This window comes from Lates calcarifer, linkage group LG10 (assembly GCF_001640805.2).
Source record: "Lates calcarifer isolate ASB-BC8 linkage group LG10, TLL_Latcal_v3, whole genome shotgun sequence".
Taxonomy (NCBI): Eukaryota; Metazoa; Chordata; class Actinopteri; family Centropomidae; genus Lates; species Lates calcarifer.
The window spans coordinates 2386036-2408179 of record NC_066842.1 but is presented as its reverse complement, the minus strand read 5'-3'; the positions used below and the strand labels follow the sequence as shown (position 1 = coordinate 2408179).

The window sequence follows — 22144 nt, the reverse complement described above, 5'->3', positions numbered from 1 at the left end:
TTTTCAGGTTTTATTCTCCGACATAAAATGGGTCAGTAAATCCCCCACTCCTGATGTTTGAAGCTTTTACGTGTCTTAAAAAAGGCGGTTGCTAACGAGTGTCTAAATGAGACTACAGAGGTTGTCGGGGACGTTAACATGAAAACCCATCTACTTGATCACTCTTTAGTTGATCACAGTTTATTTTATGGAATAATCCAAAACCCAATGAAAAGATCCCATTGGCTTTTTGTGGAAGGAACCAGACTGATGCTAACTTCAGGGTTGGACTAAAGAGATATGTCGTCCCTGCACCATGTAGTTCCTCCCAGCAGGGTTTAACAAATCAACAAATTAACAACTAAGTCTGTAGCAGCATCAGTGACAGTCTGTTCGCTGGTTCTGACTCACAAATCCACAAAAAACACAGATCAGCCTCCTGCAGAAGCCGATCTGGCGTTCAGGACTTTCCTGTCCAGTTTTCACTACTGCCATTCAATCGAGTGTTTCCAGAACAAGGCTTTTTGTTTTACAGGACTGGGTTGTTCACCCTGTGATTGACCCCCCTCACCACCCACGGAGGACCAATGGATCACACTGCGTCTGGACTCGACCCAAGAACACCTGGTGTCGGACAGACCCTGAACCACACGTGGGACTATAAAGACACCGGAGAGAGGAAGAGAAATATTTTTATTTTTATTATTAGAGGTTATTTTACTTATCAGTTTCTTGGTGTTATCAGTAATGATTATAAGTAATCAGAGGTCGAAGCCTTTCACACTGACGAGGCAGTGAATCTGCTGAGTGGAGGCTCGCTGGTCGCAGTCAGAGAGCAGGTCTGGCACTTCCTGGTGAAGCGGGTGGAGGAGGTTTATCGCCCCCGACATAAAGGACGTATTGACGAGACATCACAGCCGTTCCCAGCAGCGCTCTGTGACAAGCAGCATGAAGGAGCAGACGCATCCCTGCTCTAAAGCCTCCTTCAGGCCACTTATCATATGAATGGAGCAGCGTGACCCCTGACCTCCTCTGACAATACAGGGCTGTTGGCAGAGCCATGTGAGCGGATGGGAGGGGGGATGGGGTGTGATGTTAACAGCCTACAGCCTGACTGACTCAACACTGGTGCTAATTAAGGCTCTGGTTAACTCCGCATGAAGCAAAGAGACGACACAGGAGGGTGTTTTTTTTAGGCTGAAGAGTTTTGACTTTTACCTCAGGCTGAGGAAGTTCTAGCAGCAGTTCAGAACCCTGACCTCAGAACAGAGGGAAATCTGGAAGGTTTTAGAGCTGCAGTGTTTCGTCTACTGACAGAAAATGATATTAAATATTAAAATGAAGTCATTTTGCTGAGAAAAATGCAAAACATTTGCTGGATCGAGGCTCTTAAATGTGCAGCTTTTCTTGATTTTTGAACAAAATAAAACAGATGAGTGCATCACCTTGGACTGTGAGGTGTTGTGACGGGCGTAGCTTTCCTGGAAGTGAAACTAAACGTCGACCAAAATTCAGCTTTCAGTCATTATTTTCCTTATTTCGAGTTCCTTACTAAATTTCTACACCCTCAGCTTCACCTTCACTGTAAGAGCCTTCATGAAAACCTCAGCTACCACCAGCTCAGTCCTGAAACCGAGACCGAAAACCACGATACAAACGTTCATAGTCTCGTATCGTGACACAGGAAGAAGGAACAGCGACGCCCGCCCATCGACCCAAATCCAATACATTTCCAAAAACACTGGATACTGGACTGGATTATACACAAACATCTGCAGCATGATACCAAACAATACTTTGTTTAACTCTGCACAATAAAAATATGGTGTAAAATTAGAAAACTTTGAGTTGAAATCATGAAATATCAAAGAATAAACAAACAAGGCCAAGATCTTGACCTCGTTTCGAACACAGACACTGAGTACTTGACATGTTGAAACTCTACAGTAACTATAAATACGAGAGCTTGAAGCCTGTTAACGTCTCTAAGATTGGATCTGGCAGATTGAAAATATTCCCCCGGGTTTGTAGATAAATGTTTTCTCTCATTTTGAAACTACAGCAGGAGAAACATCAGAGCTGGAGCAGTTAATACTGGGTTGTTTTAGCCTCCATCATTCACACCAGCCTCATCTGCTTCAGTGACCCCGCTGCACACAACCATCAGCCTAAAATCACTCCTCCGCCTGAGGAAGGCCTGTTTCCACCCACCACTGAGCCTGTTTGTCTGTCAGCACGACCATTTGAAAACGTACTAACAGATCGCCGTGAAATTCATTTGACGGGGACGGTTTGATCCAAGGAACAGCTGATTAGATTAAGGCCTGACTGGGATTTCCACTGTTGGGGACAAATTTAGAGAGAAAAGATCTGATTCTGAATCCTGAGGGGACGTTTTACAAGGACACAGACTCAGTTTTCTAAAACCAAGAGATGCTGATGATGTGTTTAGGTTTATCAGCGAGTTGGAGAGTCGTCCAATGTCTTTAGAAAAATGAACCACGTCAGGACTTTTGCTTTTGATTTAACTGAATCGAACAGGCTTAATAACCGAATCACTATTATCATTTATTCCATAGTGGAGTATATGGTAAGCAGGAAGGCATTCACACTGACACGGCCAAAATACAAACACAGTGAGGAGCTGTTTTAAATTTCCATGATTCGTCAGAGTCTGCTCCTGGTTAAGTTCTGAGTATGAGTTCACTTTCTGTGACTTCATTTCATCATTATTTTCATCAGCTGGTCTGATTTTATCTGCACAGGAGACCTGCAGGCTGACCTTTGACCTTCATGTGGCGGGAGCGTTACTGACACTAAAACTAACTGCTGGGTCCGGAGCCAATCAGACGCTGAAGCCTGCTCCGCCTGCGCCTGAGTGGCTGAGGAGACAGATGGTCAGACAGGAGGGGGGGCAGCGCTAATCCTGCTGCTAATAACACGACTTCAAATGCTCACAACAAAAACACACAGCCGACACTGAAAACACACACGAGCTCGAGAGGCTCGACAAATACACAACAAACAGCGAAACAGGCTGGACGACAGCTACAGTGATGTAACTACTGCTTACCTGTATTTAATATCAAAGATTAATCAGTTAATCGTTATCTAACGTGACGTCACAGAAACAGTGTTAATGACACGCTGTCATCATTTTAACTGATCAATCAATAACTGATCAAATCAATAAGAATGTATGAAACATTTCAGAGCTCAAACAGCTATGTCATAAGATATTCACTTTACAGCAAAATAAAAGATGGAAATTCACACATTTAGTATTTTTGGACAATTTTATCTGCAGCCCTATGAATGATTAACTGACCAATCATCATTACGGCTGCAACCAACAATTCTTTTATGAGCTACCAATTATTTTCTTGAATAATCACTTAATTGTTTTGATAACACACTGATAGAAAAATGTAAAAAATGCCCAACAACACACAAATCAATCTGCTTCTCTTTCCTGACCAACAGCACTAACCAATCAGTTATTAATCTATTATCAATAGAGCTGCAGATGATCTCAGTGTTGATCTCCTGGCTGATGAGGTGACTGATCACTCCAGCTTTAGAGGATATAAACACCTATAAAGTGCTGAGTTTCTGTGCTGTGTGTGTGAGTGTCAGCTGAGTTGTACATGAAGCAGTGACCGTGAACAGGTCCGCTGGTGTTGGACACCACACTAATTCCTAAGCTGCTTGTGTTAAAATGACTGAGTGGATTAGCTGGTGGCATCCAGACAGCAGAGCTGTTCTCAGATCAGACTCTCTGCTCAACTGCCTCTAATACCACACTTAATTAAAGGCGGCGTTTGTGGCAGGACCTCCACAGGCCGCCCGCTCCTCTGAGCGCCCTGCCCTGCTGTCAGCCGGAGAGGAGCCTCTTTATATGGAAATGAGCCTGAGACGCTGGGGCCCCCGCCGAGCAGAGCCAGCCGGGCTTTTCACCAACAGCAGGACAAATCATCCCCGGGCCGATCTGATGGAAACTTGGCCCGGGCCGCTCCACAACTCGACGCAGACGAGCCCGAACGCTAGCGAGCGTCTTTTGACTCCGCCTGGCTATAAACTACACGTCCCAGGCAGAGTGAGTCCTCGCCCAGATATTAACAGGCTGTCAGGGCTCCTGATGATTTACACCAGGCTGTGCTGCGCCGCAGGAGGAGGAAGACGAGGCTGGGAAAACGCCAGCTTCAGCTGAGCGGCTGCTGCTGCTCTGGCTCTGTGTGGACTGCTGGTAAACTGGCTCTGGGTGGAAGTGGTTTCAGCTGACCACATCATCATCACTGACTTAAAGAGTTACTGACTGTTACTGAGCAAGATAATCATTAGTCACAGTCTGTTTCAACCTGATAAAACATGATCTCGAGTCTTTCCTCCTAAACCACGTCACCATAAATATTCTGCATCTGAAGCCAATAAATGTAGTTTGGCTTTTTACAGCAAATAAAAGAAAACAAAGATTTTTATGTGAACATGTGAACCGTGCTGGTACAGAAGAGTCCTACAGACCTTTACTGGACTGACCCAGAGGATCTTTAACAGCTGTCCACAGCCCAGATGACCGTTACCACATTCAACCCAACAAAAACCTGAACCATAGGTTTCCTAACAGGTCACTTTAGTGATGCCAAGAAGCCAGCTGACATCACACATCTGCCCAACACCACAACCACACACCGGGTGTTTCATTTATTCAACAGCGACAAATTTACTCTGAAGTTTTCGAGCCACTGAAACAGAGACTTCTGGAAACTCTGCTGGTTCCACTGGGGTTGTGTTTCAGTCTGGACGGGCGGAAACGTTTACATGAGGACGTAGACTACCAGCGGTGAACACAACATGGATAACGACTTCTAAGCGCTGCTGACCTTGGTGTCTTTGCCAGCAGCTGTTGTGCAGCTAAATTCGCTCTCTCTGTTTCTCAAAGTATTTTCTGCAAATAAGCAACCAGCTACAGAGCAGACTCGACTTCCTGTTTACAGCAGCACACGCATGTCCAGTGTACGTGATTTGCACTTTCAGGTGTTAGCATGGACGGAGATTATTTCTGATATAGAGCTAAAACACTTGTCTGGATGGAGATGGTTTCATGAAATGAAAACGTACGTGTGCACGGAGCCTTAGTGACACTGCAGAGTCTGGTCTGTGTATTAGACCTGAATACGCTTTGGTACCAACACAAATCAGTGTCAAATCAACAGCATGAAAAGCCTGGTCAGATTGATCATTTCACTGTTTGATCAGATGGTTTTAGTCTGTGTCTAAACCAGGAAATAAACATTACATTTCAGCAAAGAAACAGCAGTGGACTGGACATTTAACCGACCACAGTCCCCCTCCACCTCCACCTCCACCTCCACCCGGTGCTGAGTGATCCCTGTGCAGTGATCTTACTTTATGTTCAAGCAGTCAGATTCCACTGACACACAGGAGCAGACCTGCGCTCACACACCGAATCAGCCTCATGCAGATTAGACCTGATATCGAACACGCTGCTGCAGGCAAATGCCTGAGCTCTCACTGCGACGTCTGTTTGTTTAGTGACACTGTGTAGGACGAGGGAGTTTGCAAATCGCAGGTTCACTATGAGAACAGGAGGCGTCGGTGTATTTATAGTCCCTGCTGTCATGCAAGAGCACAAATCTTCTCACCATTCAGCAGGGAATGACAGTAATACAGTGTTATCACTTACTGTGGCCGTGACGAGGACAGCCTCGACTCCGAGTCCTCACGCCTAAATACATGAAACATTCAAAGATCATTAACACTTGAACCCAGACTCTTTATTTTTGTGAAACTCTAAAAAAAGAGTTGAACTTTAAAACCGAGACCAAAGCTGAAACATTAACGTCCACCGTCTCAAATCGTGACACAGGAGGACGACACTTCAGGTTCAGAAGTGTCGTCACTAAAGGATCAATCAGCTTATCAATAAAAATAAAATATGAGTAGCTGCCCTGAGGCCAACTCTCACTACCACCCCTCTCCCTGCAGGTCAAAGGGTTTCCTTGGGTCAGCTGACCTCAAAAACCACCCTGGTTCAAGATCCAGCTCTGCTCTTTGAGAGGTCAAAGGTCAGAGTTTGACCGCTGTGGTGTCACACACAGACTAAAACTGAACCATTTTAAAGTTCAAACTCAGTTGTGAGTATTTATTGTTTTTCTTTGTACACACACTGAGCTGAAACAGAGTCCAGACCATCACGTTTGATGCTGAACATAAAGACGTGGGTTTGAGAGCCACCTCCATAAACCAAGCATTATTTATGTGTTTAATCTGCAGAGAAGAAGCTAAACAAACAAAGTTTAGTTGATTATTTTGTCTCGTGTTAGGTGAAGTAACAACAGGTACACGCCTCTGAAAGTTAAACTCCTTCAGGTGAGTTTTTAGCAGAGATTTCCCCCTAAAGCCTCTCAGATGAGTTCATGTAAATAACTGTTGAGAGATCAGCGCAGCAGCAGTTCTGAGTTAAAGCTGCTCGTACAGGACGTCGTCACTCGTAAAGACACCATCACTGGATGTGTTGTTGCCGAGACAAACCGCTGACCCAGCCTGTCTGTGGCCAGTTCTCTAAACTGGCTAATTCAGTCTACGTTTAACTTCTGTTTTTAGTGTTTGTGAAATCCCATAATCCACTAACCACTTTCACTCCTTCAGCAGCCTGTTAGATGTTTACACAGCGTCTCTGAACGATGTCTGCTGGCTGTTACCTGCAGGGGAGTCGCTCTGTGAGTGAGTGTTTCTTTTTTCTTCTGTTTAAAATTTCTTGAGGCTGCCAAAACGTTCCCGAGCTGCCAAAGACTCTTTCAGGTTTACAGTGAGCGGCGCGGGAGGAGACGGACCAAAATAAGAAGATAATAAACAGCCGAAGCACTCGACGAAGAGGAATGACGAGACTCTATAAATACTAAATCCCACCTTTATGGTTTTATAGTCAGTAATAAATATCTCTGTGTGGTTTTCATCTGCAAGGGAAAAAGTCTGTGGAGACTGAAACCTTTAAGGCAAACAGTATAGGAGGAAATGTCAGATAAACACTCTGAGCTGCAACGTAAATAAAACAGACAAAAGAGAAAAAGGCTGAATTATATTCATCAATAAATCTGATAAGTGATTAACTGTCTTCAGCTCGAGTGCACTGGTTTTCTGTGCATCAAAGACTTGATTGTAAAAGACGTCTGTGTGTCCACAAAGCTCTGAGAGGTTCAGGACGGGCTGGGACTTTTCTATTCACGGTCCCCAGAGTCAAAACTAAACCTGGAGAAGCAGCGTTCAGATTTTATAAAACACATGTCTGAAACAGCTGACGCTCTGCTCCAACTTCACGCCTGAAAGTCTGGACCATGGTTCATGTTTTAGTTCCACATTGAAGGACTATTACATACCGGTGTCCGGTCATTATCACCTATCAGCTCCACTGTTTTTAAAACTTTTTGTTTTCCTCGTTGGACCAAATCACAATTAAATATTTCCTCTCCCCATGAGCTCATTTTATTTCTCCTCCAGTTATTTTTCTTCTTCTATTGTTTAATGGGTGTCAACCCTCAACTTCCTGTAACTGGTCAGAAAGTCTGACCCAAAACCTAAAAAGTGTTTTCACACTTCAAATGAACCGAGCCATGACTCACTTAGATCTGGACTGAGACCACCTCTTTCGGTTGGACCAAGTTTTGGTCCTCCTCCTTTCACACCTGATATTTTGGTTCAGACCAAACGAGGTGGGTGTGAAAGCACTTTAATCAGGGCTGAAGACTTTTCTGCCATTTTTTATTTCATGTTACACTTTGAACTGACTCGCTAAACTCGTCTTTCTCTGGCTGCAGCTTCTGTAATGGAAGGATCTGCTCCCTTCCTGTTTGATAACACAGTAACATCTCCAGGTTCTCACACTGGGAAACAAAATACACTGACACTTTATGGACTCAACATGAATCAATTATTGCACAAAGATGAATTAATAATGAAAATTGTTAGTGAAAGTGCTGCATAATTAAATTATAGTTCAGTGTTGACAATCGGAACAGCAACACAATTTATTCTGAACCCTGCACAGTCATGTTTACACCTTCTCCTTCACCTGGTGATAAAGAGTCTGCAGTAGAAAAAACTATTTTTCCATATCTCAACTCAGAATCAGATTTAAATCAGAAACTGTACAGACGACGTCTCGGAGGAAAAGTTTAAAAGCCTGTAGAGCTGTTCAGACAGACACTCCATCAGAGCAACATCCTGTTAAACTCACAGCTGATATAAAATATGTATTCAGATGTTTCTCTGTAAAAATCTAATATCAGATGTGTCTGAGGTGTTTGTAAGACCTTTTAAGGCTTTGAATTGAAACAATAAAACCCTGCAGGCAAAGCTGCCTGCCAGAGTGTGTTTCTGTCTGAATCCTAAAGAGGAAATGATCTGTCTGTAGAGGAAAGAGTCCAGCTCACATCTGTCCTGTCTCTCCCTCAGCTGTCTCTCTGTTTAAACATCCATCTGTCCTCAATACTGCAAAGACCAGGTCAGGCCGGTGGTTATTGTCCTTTTAGTGTACGCTAACGGCCACAACCGGACCTCAGAAATAAATTAGTGTGCTCACCTTTCTCACGGTCTGAATGAACACTGACCTGTTTAATCAGGATGGAGTTTTATTGTAGAAATGAGCAGATATCAGACACGTCCTCTGAATCCTACAAATATGAATATTATCAGTTTGCAGGAAATGAAAGAAAATATTAGCAACTCCAAGTGAGCAAACTCATAGCTCATAAAAACAGATGCCTGGAAATGCATCAGACGCTGATCACACTCCAGATCAGCAAAATACCACGTAGAGCGATTTACTTATTTCAGTCAATCGAGACTGTTTTTGTCACGAATTTCATCATTTAAGTTTTCTTAAAAATCGTGTGTATCGTCACACACCTGTTTATCTATTGTGATTTTTATGTATAGAACAAAAAGAAAATATTTTGCATATTGAAAAAAAACAAGTGAAACATCTGCAGTGAACTGTTTCAGCAGCATGATCGGCCCCTTCAAAATAAAAGACTAATTTTCAGCACTAAATAGCTGCTCACACACATGCAGAGTATGAATTAGGTTTAACTACAGCTACTCACAAGTTAAAAAGTCAAAAATACAGTGTTCATGTCACAAACTAATCCACCAGGAATGTGTATACCAGGTGACGTCTCAAAGAAAAAAGCTGAGCCCGATTCAACGACCTTCAAGTGTTTTGTTGGCGCCACAACGCCATCAACTGCACCGAGACAGACTACCACAACTATGCCGCTCCACAGTGGAGATTAAATTTGGTTATGTTTAAAGTATATGCAGCAGACAGTCGAACAAAGACCGCGGGAGAGGCGTCGCTCTGTGACCATTTCTCAACACAATAGGTCTGTTTGTACGTCTCTCCTAATGATTAAACAGCAGACAGAGGATGCTGTGTCTTCTCCCTGAAGTGTCTTTGTGGATGATGTATTTACAGCTGCGACCAAACTCCACAGTCACACTCCATCAGGAAGCCCATGGGTGAATCTCCTCTCTGAGATTTGATTTTGCTTATGGTGACGTCAATCCAGGTCAGTGTTAAAATACCACCACACCCATAATGTACACAGCAGCTCACTGAGTTGGACCAGTTGACCTGTAGACTGTGGATATAAACTGGGCGCCTATTTCAACCTACAGGCTGAAAATATAAAGTTTTAACAAAGATACAAATCGTAGACTCACACAGCTGATACGCATCATATAGGGTTGCAAAGGGGTGGAAAATTTCTGGTAAATTTCCAGAAACTTTCCATGAGAAGTTAAGTTGAGGAATTTTGGAAATATTCCAGGTTGGAAACTTGTAAAATATTGTACGATTGATGGATAAATGAATAGAAACAGGAAAACTGACAGAACAACAGCTGAGTTAGCACCATAATAGTTAGCCTCCTAAACCGTCAATGAGATGGTGTTAGCTAGCTTACATTTAGCATCTCTGATTTACTTGCTAGCTTGCTACTGTATTAACACATCATTATTTTTCACTTGTTAAACTTTAATATCATAAACCAAACACTGAGCCCAGTAATCTGATCCAGACTGACTGGAGGACGTCAGATTACGTGGCTGTAGTGAGCAGGAGGAGGGGAGAAATTCAACTGAATTTACACTCAGTCTGGTTGTTTTAACCAACATTATGCTTGGTCTTTCAACTACATTCACACTCCCCATCATAGGCTAACCTGCAATTTTGCCAGTTTCCAGTTTATTCCTGTTAATTCCCATGGAAAGCTTCCAGCTTTCCCTGAATTTTGCATCCCTTCACAGTTGCTCAGCATGATCCAAGACGACCGGGATCAGTTTAAAGAAACACAACCCGATAATGTGACTTAACTCAACTTTATAGTCAAAGAACACGGTATAGTTAAGGAGGCAGAGAACGACTGCGCTTGTGATTATTATTTTTTGTTAATGAGATCACACATTCATTATCTCACCTTCTCGTCTTTTTCTCCTGATTACAGAATCATGTGGAAACAACAGGCAGATTTCTGAAGATCACAGGATAATTATGAAGATCACACCTGATTTCAGCCTTCAGGTTCACCGTCATCGACTCGGTGAGGATTTATATTATAGGTAACTAAGAGGAAACCAGCTGGTTTCTCATGATAAGAGGTTGATTATCTCGTTTTTTCAAGATAAATTCACCTGTTAACGATAGTAAAATAATTAACGTGATCTTGAGATAAGCTTCAGAGCGTGATAGATATAGAAGATGCAGATAAACTGCAGCATCAGTATTTATCAGACATAACTGAACAACAATCAAATCACACTGAACTGAAACTCGAGACCGACGCTGATATCCAGCCTGATACGTTTATTCAGGCTCTGACTCTGCTGTCAGTAAACCACCACAAACTGAAGCCCTGCAGTCAAAAATCTGAGCACAGGACGCTTCACCACCAGCATGAATGAATTCACCCGTGTGTATTTTTATACGTAGTGAGACTTGATGGTTGTAGGAAGTGAAAGCTTAAACCACTACAACTGAGCCTCTGAATCAAGTCTCTCACTCTCTGAGATTAAAAAAGAGACATCCACCATTTTGTGGACATGGTTTTCTCAAGAAAAAAAAGAAAACAATCACCTGCAACTGTCCCTGCCAGGAGTGGAAACACCCGCATCCTGTTTCAGCACAAAATGAAAAATATAAGATGAGTACATATACTGTAAGAAAGCTAGGCCGAAGTGAAAGAACAAAATGTTAACGTTAAGTAAAAACCCTACAATTTTGTCTTGTGCTTCTCTCTCAGTTTCCAGGAAAATACTTTAAATGTCAGAGTGATTTTAAAACTCAGTTTCACGTGATGACCGAGCCTTTATTCTCTAACGGCTGATGGAAGCGCAGTTACAGCCCTGACGCCTTGAAATGTGAATCGTCGACAGGCATAAAAACAACAAGCCACAAACTCCACCAGCAACACAATGAGATCTCTAATAAGAAAGAAGCCTGGAGCCTTTGACTGCAGCCTGAAAAAGAAACCCAACCGTGAAAACTGTTCCCTGTCCCAGCGTTCTCTGCTGTGGAGTCTGGTCCTCTCAGTCTGCAGCTACAGATAGCTGCAGGGGCCAAAACACCTCATTTAAATGGTATCACTGTCGTCTGTGCTTCAGCAGAGTGGGGATTTCAGAACAGACACAAATGTCCACAAGACGGGATAAAGAAACTCCAACCCTCTGCCCTATCTATCTATCAATTATGATTGAGTGATTACACCTGCAGTAAAAGTTAGAGATGAATCATAAAATAATGATTACAGACCTTAAAACATTTTAAAAATCTAAAGTAGCCACACCTACTGTACTTTCACTTAGATAAAAGCAAAATGGTGGAAAAGAACTCAGTGACGAAAGTGAAACGACATTCAAGGACTTGAGTTCTCTTCACATCACATCATACAGATGTAGTTATGACCGGCTCAGTGTTCCTCCTGTTTGTAATTATGATATCAGTATTCTCTGACAGCTACGATAGCTCCCACATGTCGACAACAAAGAGACGTGTCAACAAACTGGTGACAAAATGGCTTCGAAGCCGTTTTCAAAGGCGAGGACAGAACTGAATCAGCTCATTCAAACCGAGCTGAACGCCGTTTGTTTTTCACCTGCTTTTTTTTTAATATAAAAAAAAAAACCACACTGCTGCAAATGTGTGACTACAAGGCTGTAAATGTGAGGTAGCCATCTTGGAGGGAAATGCATGAATCCTTCTGCACCATTAGACACAAAACACTGCAGATATTTCCCCTGTTCTCTGTATGTTCAGCAGCACAAACAGGTGGACACTGATTATATTCTGTGCTATAAAAACATGTGAAATGCACACACGGCCAATTTGTTCCCCTCTGACTGTGATTTAGGAGCGAGCAGAGTGCTGGTATCAGCAGCCATGTGCAGCCTGCATCCATCAGGACTCTCTCTCTCTACTTGACATTACAGAGGACACTCCATTTTATTGATTACCCAGCGGGTGAGTCGCTCTGTCAGCTGCTCTGAGCTCAGCACACTGCAGAGGTTTAACAGCACACTGCACAGCATCACGGCATGGGAACGCACTGTGAAGAGTCGACGTGTTGTTCCACCATTTCTACATATGGACAACACAAAATCATCACATGCAGGGATGATCTGATATCTTTAAATCTTTAGATCAATGAGGAACTGACGACTGCTCATTTGGTAACTGGTAAAAGAGGTGCAGTATGTGAGCACATCCCATCCTCCTCCATCAGCTTAAAGAGCTGTTTCCACCCTGAGCCTTCATCACACGTCTGACACATGATCAAACACGTCCTTTCAGTGATTTCCCAAATAACTGTGGTTACAGCAGCGACAGCTTTGTCTTTGTTTCCACTGTAGTCACTTGTTTTGCCTTTTCTTGCTTTATTGGTACCGAGCGATTTGAAACGGTTTTGAAAAAGTTCTGATCAATTGATTAATTGTTTAGAAAGACGATGTCTGTTACCATAAACATATGAAGTTACGATGATATAGAAACTGAGAAATGAAGAAATAAGATGTGTGTAAAAACAGTGTAATGATAAATAACTGATGATGAGACTTGTCTGATCGATGAGTTAAATCATTGTGTCTGGATTATATGGACTCTTTCTGATGCCAGACTTTTACAGAACCTGCAGACAGTCTGAGTGAAAACCTGATGTTGGTTTCCACTGCATCTGCGACTAACACTTATTTTCATCGTTGAATAACCTGATTATTTCTCTGATGAATTGTTCTGTCAGTGATTTCAGAAAGTCCTCTCCTGCAGCCAAAAGCAACAAACTGAAAGCTTGTTTTGACTAAAAGCCCAGAATATTCAGTTTCAGCAAATCCTCACACTTCAGAGGCTGGAGTCAGAAAATATTTGGTTCTTCTTTTATTGGAAAATGACTCAACAATGAATTGATTATTAATTGCGTTGTTAAAATACGCCTTTTAACATCATTTTGAACCATCATCATTACAATGTTTGTTAAAAAACACAACACAGGTTGTTGTTTTTCTCAGTTTTTCAGCTCATCATCTGTGACAGCTGAACCTCTGAGCTGTTGACAGATTTTCTCCATGTTTTACTTCTGCAGTAAAGACGTCAGGAAACGCTGAAAACAGTTGTTAATCTATTTCCTGATTTAAAGGCTGATTAACATTCACAACACAACCCATAATGCAACACTCTGTAAACAACTGTAGCTCACACAACACACACAGTTGTCTAGTCGTGAAATATAAGACAACATCCATTAAACTCTTCAGATGGTAGGAAAACCCTGGTCTCAGAGGCGGAGTTCAGTCAGTGGTCAGGAGAGCAGCAGATAAACCTGCACCACCCAGGCCTTTATCTCCCTCTGTCTCTCTCACATATCACTCAGTAAACAGCTCTGTTTCTCAGTCAAACATAAATTATCAAAGTGTCTATACAGTAGGTGGTTAAACAGACCTCATACGGTAGAAGGTCCCCGGTGCTTTGCCTTATCTCCACCTGTTTAACTGCTGCTCAAACAGAGGCCTCACTGCACAAACTTCAAAGTGAAGGCCACAGAACACAAAACCACAGAAGCCAGGCTCAGATACAGAGGTGTGGAAACTCACTACCACTTTGTTTCTGTCACGCTCGCTCTCTGAGACCAGTGCATGGACATCATCTACTGAGAAAAACACGTTCAGCTTTAAGAGTCTCAGCTCTCACGATCATTTTCATCACGGTTTATTAAAGGGTCTTTAAAGCGTTTAAGAAAGAGTAAGAGAAAGACACTATTTGCTGGATAAATGACTAAAACAATCAATTATCAAAACATTTCCCCCATTTTCTGCTGGCTGACTGACTGATTGATCCACTAATCATTTTAGCTCTGCTCTATTCAGCTGTTGTCATTGCAAATGTCAGCTGTTAAATTCAATGTGTTTCACTTGCAGCTGCATATTAAGTTGTTTTTAAAAGTGCATTTTAAGCAGGGTTTCCAGGAAACAGTTAAAAGATGGTGGGGGTTTTGTAGCCTGGCCCACTTACTGTCAGCAGAGTATTATTTATCTTTGCAGGGTTTCCCCCAGGTAACTGTTTAGCAGAAATGATCATTAATTATCATTATGGTTAATTACCACCAAGTGAATCTACAATGTGACCGATCAATCACTGTCCTGAGCTGAGTCAGCTGACGGTTAAAACGGAAACCACACCCTGAAAACACGCTGTTAGGGCCACTATGAAAGAATGAATCATTTATTTTACTTCACTTTAACTATCAGAGCCTGCAGGGTGTTTTATTTTGAAAAATGACTGGAATCTCTGCCCATCACATCTGTCTGTGCCTCGGATACGTAGCTGTCCCTGTCACAGACTAAAACTGTTGAGAAAAAGAAAGCTGCATTTAGCTGGAAATACCAGGAGTCCTGCTTAAAATACGCAACGAGCCCGTTCTGCATAATGTGTGGCAGCAGGCTTCAAATGAGCCAATAAAGCCTCCAAAACTGCTTCAGCACATGGACACATTATGTATCTGTCATGCACTCTGTTTGTTTGTTTTTATACTGAACATATATTCTGGTCCAGTGGTTGGTCCATGAAAATGTTGTCTTAGATGAGGCTGGTCTGAAAAAAAGGCCGCTGAGTTAGAGAGTACTGTATTCATTTTATTATAGCAGTTAGCATGAGCTAGTCTGCTCAGTACTGTTAGAATGTGCTGAGATGCCATTAGCATTGTGGCTAATGTTGAGATAACCAGCAGAGGTTAATTAATATGAGTGGCTGACACTGAGGCTGCAGTTAAGTCAGGTTGTGGCTGTAGCTGTGATCAATATGCAGATTTAAAGGATGTTATTTCTGTACAATCATCACAGGAAAACAAGGTCTTCAGTTTATTCTGGTGCTTCTGTTTTTCCCAGCAGACATCACTGTAATCCCTCCTGACTGGACGTCCCATTCAGTCTCCTGTGCTGCTCCTCTGGACGAGGCGTTGGGGCTGATGTTTTTCATCAGCTCAGGTAACTCCTCTGAAATCCTCTGATTCACTCAGCGCTGCAGCTCGTCACTGACGGACCTCTGGGGCGGTCTGTGTCAGCGGGTCGGTCGAGGTGACGGCAGGTCGTGTATCTCTCGGCTCTCCTCGCCGCTCTGACCGGCCTCAGACACATCAGCTCATTTCAGCTTCCTGTTGGTGTCCTCCTGCAGGGCAGACGGGCTCAGAGATCCCACTGTCACACCGAGCATCACAGAAGCACAGACGTCTGCGCCGTACTGCAGATAATCACAACACTGCAGTCTGAGGTGTCCACAGGTATTAATGTGCATCAGAATGTTCATCATGATGAAGTACTCTGTCACCTCTCATCCACACAAGTTTACACTTCCACATTGTGCAGCTCCTGATGAGATACTATCAAAATGTTTCGCCTACAAAGATAACAGCATGACAACAACTGTGTTTGCAGGCATGATACACCGCAGGAAAATAATCTACAGTGTCAAAATATCAGTGCAATTAAGAGGAAAATAAAAAGGCAAAATAAATCTGTACAAAGTAGGAATCAAACCTGTGCTGTTTTTATTCACCAAGCCCTCAGCTCTGCAGAGTTTTGTAGACAAGGAACATTTTACTTCAAAGCACAAAGAGCTGAGAGCCTCTATAACACTGATGCAACAACAAAAACACACGTGCCATTATTTCAGCACACCATACAGAGGTAAAAGGCTGAAACGCCTCAAACATCAGTTTGAGTTCAAACGTCTGCAGGAAAAGAGGAAAACCCCTCTGACTCAGTGATGCAACATCAAGTAAAGATACACGAGCAACTGTACAAGTGTGAAAAAGCACTTCTTCTATCTGAACCTAACCTGTGACTGCGACAAGAAGTCTCACACACTGAACGGCACATTAGGGGTAAGTGGTAATTGCAAATGGTAGTAGATACAAAACATATTCATCCATTTATTTGTATTTTGTTAAGAAACATTAAGACATGCTTTAACTTCCTGACAGGTGGTCAGAGCAAAAATGTGATGATAATTTTAAAAACGCTCAAGAAAACAATCAGCAGGTTAATCAATGGAAATAACTGTTAGCAGCAGAGAGAATACACCTCTAAATCTCCAGGATGATCTGGATTTTCACTCAGTCACATTTCTCTATTCTTACATCCTCTTTACTTAACAATCGTACGCCACCGTCAGAGTCTGGACACCCAATAGAAAATTAATTAAGACCACTAAAACCGGACGACTGGTACCTGCTGACTGACACAGTCAATCCCCAACTGTGCGGCCCTGTGTGATTGGTTTTAAACTGTCACGTGGCTGATACCGCCTCACAGAAAACGTCCTTCTCTTGTGTGGTTCATTGCCTTTTGTTTACATTTTTTCCAGTACTTCAGTGCAGGAAAAACAGTTTCCAAATATCCAGTTTCCTTTCATCCTCTACAACCAGCTCTGCTGTTACTCTCCAAGCTGTGGTCACCACTGTTTATATTTCCTCTCTGTTACTCTGCCTTCTCATGCCTTCCCACAGCTGCCACTGAGTATGTAGAGTATGTCAATGACAAAAAACACATTTCCAAATCCACTGTGTTCACCTACTTTCAGTCTCAAGGCCACACAAAACTAAACTCCGACAGCCACAAATCATTTCCTGGATAAGCAGACTGAATAATATTCGTCAACCATATGAGTTAGACAACTATCAAGACACTTACGACATTCACCTCCCACAAGATCCTGTATGTCTATGCAATGAATTCACTAGAAAGATAAACATGCATTGTCTATTGTGTCCTTATGAGTTCATTCACAGATATAATCCCTCATGCTGCCTCTGAGTCAAGTGAGTGGCCTGTTAATGGAGTTAAACATGCTGCAGAACTAAAGGTGGACACAGTGGAGCTTACTTGAGGTTAAATTACTGTCACAGACCTTTGGCAAAAGGTTAAAGTTAACTACTACTACTGAGGAGTGTTTTTCTCCCCAGTAGTTAAACCTAGTAGGTGATGTTAGAGGCCTCAAATCACCAGCTAATGTTATGCAATCACGCTGACATGGTATCAGATTATAGTGCTGCTAGTGTGTTTTTAATAACAGCAATAAAAAGCATAGCTTTGTATGACTTGTGCTGCAAGTTTGAGATAAAGCTGAACCTGGTCACCGAGCTCAGGGGGTATTTATATCATGTAGCTAGCCTGTTAGCCACGTTACTGATGTTTGGACGGTTGTCTGTTTAAGTGGTGGGGGCAGTAAACAAAAGCGGTGCTTAAAATGCTAATAATGGGGGGTGGAGGGGGTTAATTGCACATGTAAAGAAACAGAAAGATGCTGCAAACACACCAGCCCCACGGAGCTAACCAAACTAGCAACCGTTAGCTGAATTAATCGGGGGGCTAGCTAGCGCTCGGCCCTGGATCTCACTGCCCTTTAGCGCAAAGCTAACGCGCACGCTAAGAACGTCTTAGACATGCTTTAGCTGAGGAATATCGGTTTCAAACACACACGACTGCATTAATTTAGGAGATTAAATTCGAATAACATGCAGGGTTTGTATATAAATTGTGCAGCTAGTCCCGAGGCCCGCCGTGGCCCGCTACGGGGCTAGCGAGATCCATTATCGGACGCGGTGCTGCTTTGCTCTAGCGGTGAGATTTTTTGGTATTATCCGTGTTAACTCTGCAATAAACGGGCCATTTCACGAGAACCGCGCCCGCATTCAAAGCTGAGGTTAAACAGCTAAAACCAGAGCTAAACCCCAGCGTACACCGGTGCACAGGTCCTTTATATAACTGTTGACCTGACGTCCTATTCGTCGTGTGATGGACAATTACCGATGCGGCGCTTTCAACCTCCCTGTCAAACCTATAGGTCCATTATCGGACAACTGTACCGATTCCTCCCAGCTCCTTGTATTGATCTGTAACTTCTCCTACATTGATTCACACATCTATAGTCGTGTTGGTGAACAGGAGAGGTGCAGATTAAGTTAAAATCCCGATCCGGAGTTATTTAAATGCTACAATAGGTTGAAAACACGCTAAACACGCCAGCACTGGTGTCAACGGACGGTAAAGCAGAAAACAAACGCGTATTTTAAGGAAGCTATTACAACTGACAAGCCGTTACACAGGCAGTGAAACGCGTGTGTTAATGTGTTTAAACTGAGTGACACAGTGTGAGGATACTGCTTGAAAATTAGCAGGTAAAACGAAACGAGTGGGTCAGGCGGGGACGTGTCCGATGATGGACGCATGCCCCTTAGCTCCCCGGTCTCTCCAGACAAAGACAGCAGCTAGCCTGCTGAGCTAACCCCCGGGATAGCTAGCAGGCTATCCCGCGTTTCAAAAAAGGGGATCCAAATCCCACCGAGAGGGCCGAGTTCAACGTGTCCACTTACCCCGTTTGGAATCCCTATCCGACCAGTGTTCATGTACACTCCATAGGTTCCGGTAATCCCAGTAAAAACAGTTAAGACAAGCTCCCAAACTGGTGGACTGAGCAGGCAAACCAGTCAACGTGCTCCCAGTTCACTGGACCGCAGCCATCACACGGTCACATCCCGGAGAAAACTGGAAAACAGCGGGAAACACCGACATTTTGGAGTCACTTCTCGGGCCTGGATGTAAATAACACCAATCCCGGGTATTCCATGACTGGATGTGACATTCCCAGACTTTCCAGATCAGCGTTATCCCTGTTAACAGACACACAGACAGCAACAGACAGACAAACAGCACTGTGGGCCTAAATGGCTGTTAGGTACAAAGCAACCAAACCCCGGAACACCGGATCCATGGACTCACTGGACCTGGACTGGGCTCCGTGGATCGTAGTCATCTGCTGGACCTGGATTCAGTGGACGAAAGTAGTTCCCATGGACTTTGAAGTGGATTTAAACCGCACACACCGTGAATACAATATATACACACATGTAAATGTGGACTTTGATATTTTATTATAAAAGTATAAGATAATATTCAGAGTTTGTCACAAATACAGACTTTAAAAGGCTTTATATTTTATATGAAGCATCTATTTGACCTTATTTTAATCTAATCCAGTGTAATATTAAATCACTCAGGGGTTATTCACTGAACAGTATTCAATCCAGCTTGTTGCTGTGCAGATAGTTCATATCATTTTTTAATATCTTGTCTTATTTATATCTTGTTTTGTATTTACTAATATTTATTGTTTCCTTATTGATGCATTTTGTGATTATTATTTTTTTTCCTATCCCTGTTTGCTGCTGCAACAATTTTTCAGCTGTGGGACTGATAAAGGATAATCTTATCTTATCTTATCTTATCTTATCTTATCTTATCTTATCTTATCTTATCATTTGTGGTTCATGTTTTGTGTTCTGTGCTGCTGCTACAGACATTTTTCAAAATAAAGTTTTATATTTAAAACAATCTTCCTGAATGTAAACAGTTGTTTTTGTTTTGTTTTGTTTTTGTTTGTCTCAGTTGAAGACGTAGGAACATCATGTCCTGCTGCCATTCGTCTTTCCCACTCAAACAAAGTCTCTGCACATATTACACTTCTATCTCTGTGAGGACCCTCAGCGACATAATACATCACCTGGCCCTATACCTCGACCTCAGCTAAACACCTGACCCTGACCCTGATCCTGATCCTGATCCTGATCCTGATCCGACCCTAAACCTAACTCCAACCTGGAGTCTAAACCCTGGAACAGCTCTGTGAAGGTGTGAGGACTGGTCAGAACTGGTCCTCACAAAGATACCCATTCAGCTGCACACACACACACACACACACACACACACACACACACACACACACACACACACCACACACACACACACACACGCTTGTGTTTAATGTAGGGATTCCAGGATGGTTGCCCCGGCAACAAGGATATGATAATTTTTAACACAGCATCACCGTCTCTGTCTACACACACACCACACACACACATATAGTAGTGTAACAGGTCATAGTAATGTGTGTGTGTGTGTGTGTGTTTCCATCTGATTAGACTTTTAATCAGCAGCCGGTGCAGAGGGAGAGAGACGGAGGAGCTACATCTACATTTTTATTTGAATCTCCTCTTGTTTTTTGCAGAGGACTCTCTGTGTTCATCAAAGACAGACTGAGCAGGAGCCCAGAGGAGAGATGATGGAGTGATGAAGGAAGAAATAATAATGGAGGAATGAGGGAGTGATGGAGGAGTGATGCTGCGGTCACGTCATCTGAACTCTGGGGTTTAAACTTCTTATTTGGAAACATCTGCATCAGACTGTACAGAGTCACATGAGTAAACTTTATACATTCTCTAATGAGCAGGCGGCAGTGTCAGAGCATCACATGTCAGCTACATGACATTTATTTGGTAGAAATGAGTCGTTTTAATTAAACCATGTAGGAGTTCACATGCATTATAATTCTGTATTTACTGATATTCATTGTGTGTCTTCTGGATCATCCCACAGATGCTGGACAGACGTTGTTGCTGCAAAGAAAGGAAAAGAAAATGATCTGGTTTCCTCCAAACTTTCCATTTTCTCTGAGGGGTGTTGTATGAATGGAGTGTGTGTGTGTGTGTGTGTGTGTGGGTAGAGGTGATTGACAAGTTAATCACCCGCCACCTGAAATTAGAGAGCGAATCAATCAGAGTTATGTTTGCACGGTAATTTGGAGAGGCAGTTTGTCAGCGTGACGTTAGCAGAGTGAAACAGAAAAGGACGAGCCAGAGGAGCTGGATCAACATTGATCAGATCAGATCAGATCAGATCAGATCAGATCAGATCAGATCAGATCAGATCAGATCAGATCAGAGAGACGTGTGAACACTCTGCATCAGACGACCCTGATGTGTCTCTGTTATCAAGAAAACATCAGACTCCATCGATAAAAAGACGTCAGAGAGGAGAATTTAAAAAACAAACTGTCTTCATTTTCCTCTCCAGTCTCTCACTCTCTCTCTTTCCTCCATTCTCCTGGACTGTCTCTCGTCCCTCCTGTCTCTCTCCACAGTAGAGAGCATAATAAGCAGACTTCAGAATAAATGGATTCCCCACGGCGTTTCATCACAGCAAGAGCAGAGAACACACACACCCACTCAGCTAGCAACACATGCTCAATTAATCCTGCACACACACACACACACAGTTACACACACACACACAGTTACACACACAGCTGAAATCAAAGGACATGTTGTCCTGAATGCAGCGTTCAGCAGCATATTGAACAGTTCTTTGAGAACTGCCCCTGGCGTCTGTTTTCATCTGTGTTTAGAGGAGAAGCTGGAGAGTTTATCTAACAGTTCAGAGATGGACCGAGAATCAATCACAGATTCACATTTCAGCGTCATGTACTGTGATTACGAGCAGCCAAGTGATAAAAACTGACTCATACATTTACAACTGAATCCAGACCTTTAACCAAAACCTAACAAACCTTCACACACAGTCTGACCCAGGCTGTTCATGAGTGACACTTCTCAGTCAAATCACCTCACCTGTCAGCTCTCAGGCATTAGCTTAGCACTTCTTTTCCTGCACTGGAGTTAGCATGCTAACCAGCTATCCCTGTCCAATCCCATCACACCTTGTAAGTCTGCTTTCAGTCCAACATGAGAGGATGAGGACGTACTCTAACCTC

At 42.9% G+C, this 22144-nt stretch overlaps 1 protein-coding gene across 1 annotated transcript in view; it reads right to left on the bottom strand.

Annotated features, from left to right (window-relative positions):
* The window catches only part of znf609a (zinc finger protein 609a), a 38349-nt gene extending 19036 nt beyond the window's left edge, over positions 1 to 19313 (bottom strand). Inside the window, 1 exon segment of the mRNA XM_051073139.1 lies at positions 18912 to 19313. The gene's annotated coding sequence lies outside the window, so the exon portion shown is untranslated.
* Positions 19314 to 22144: the final 2831 nt, after the last annotated feature.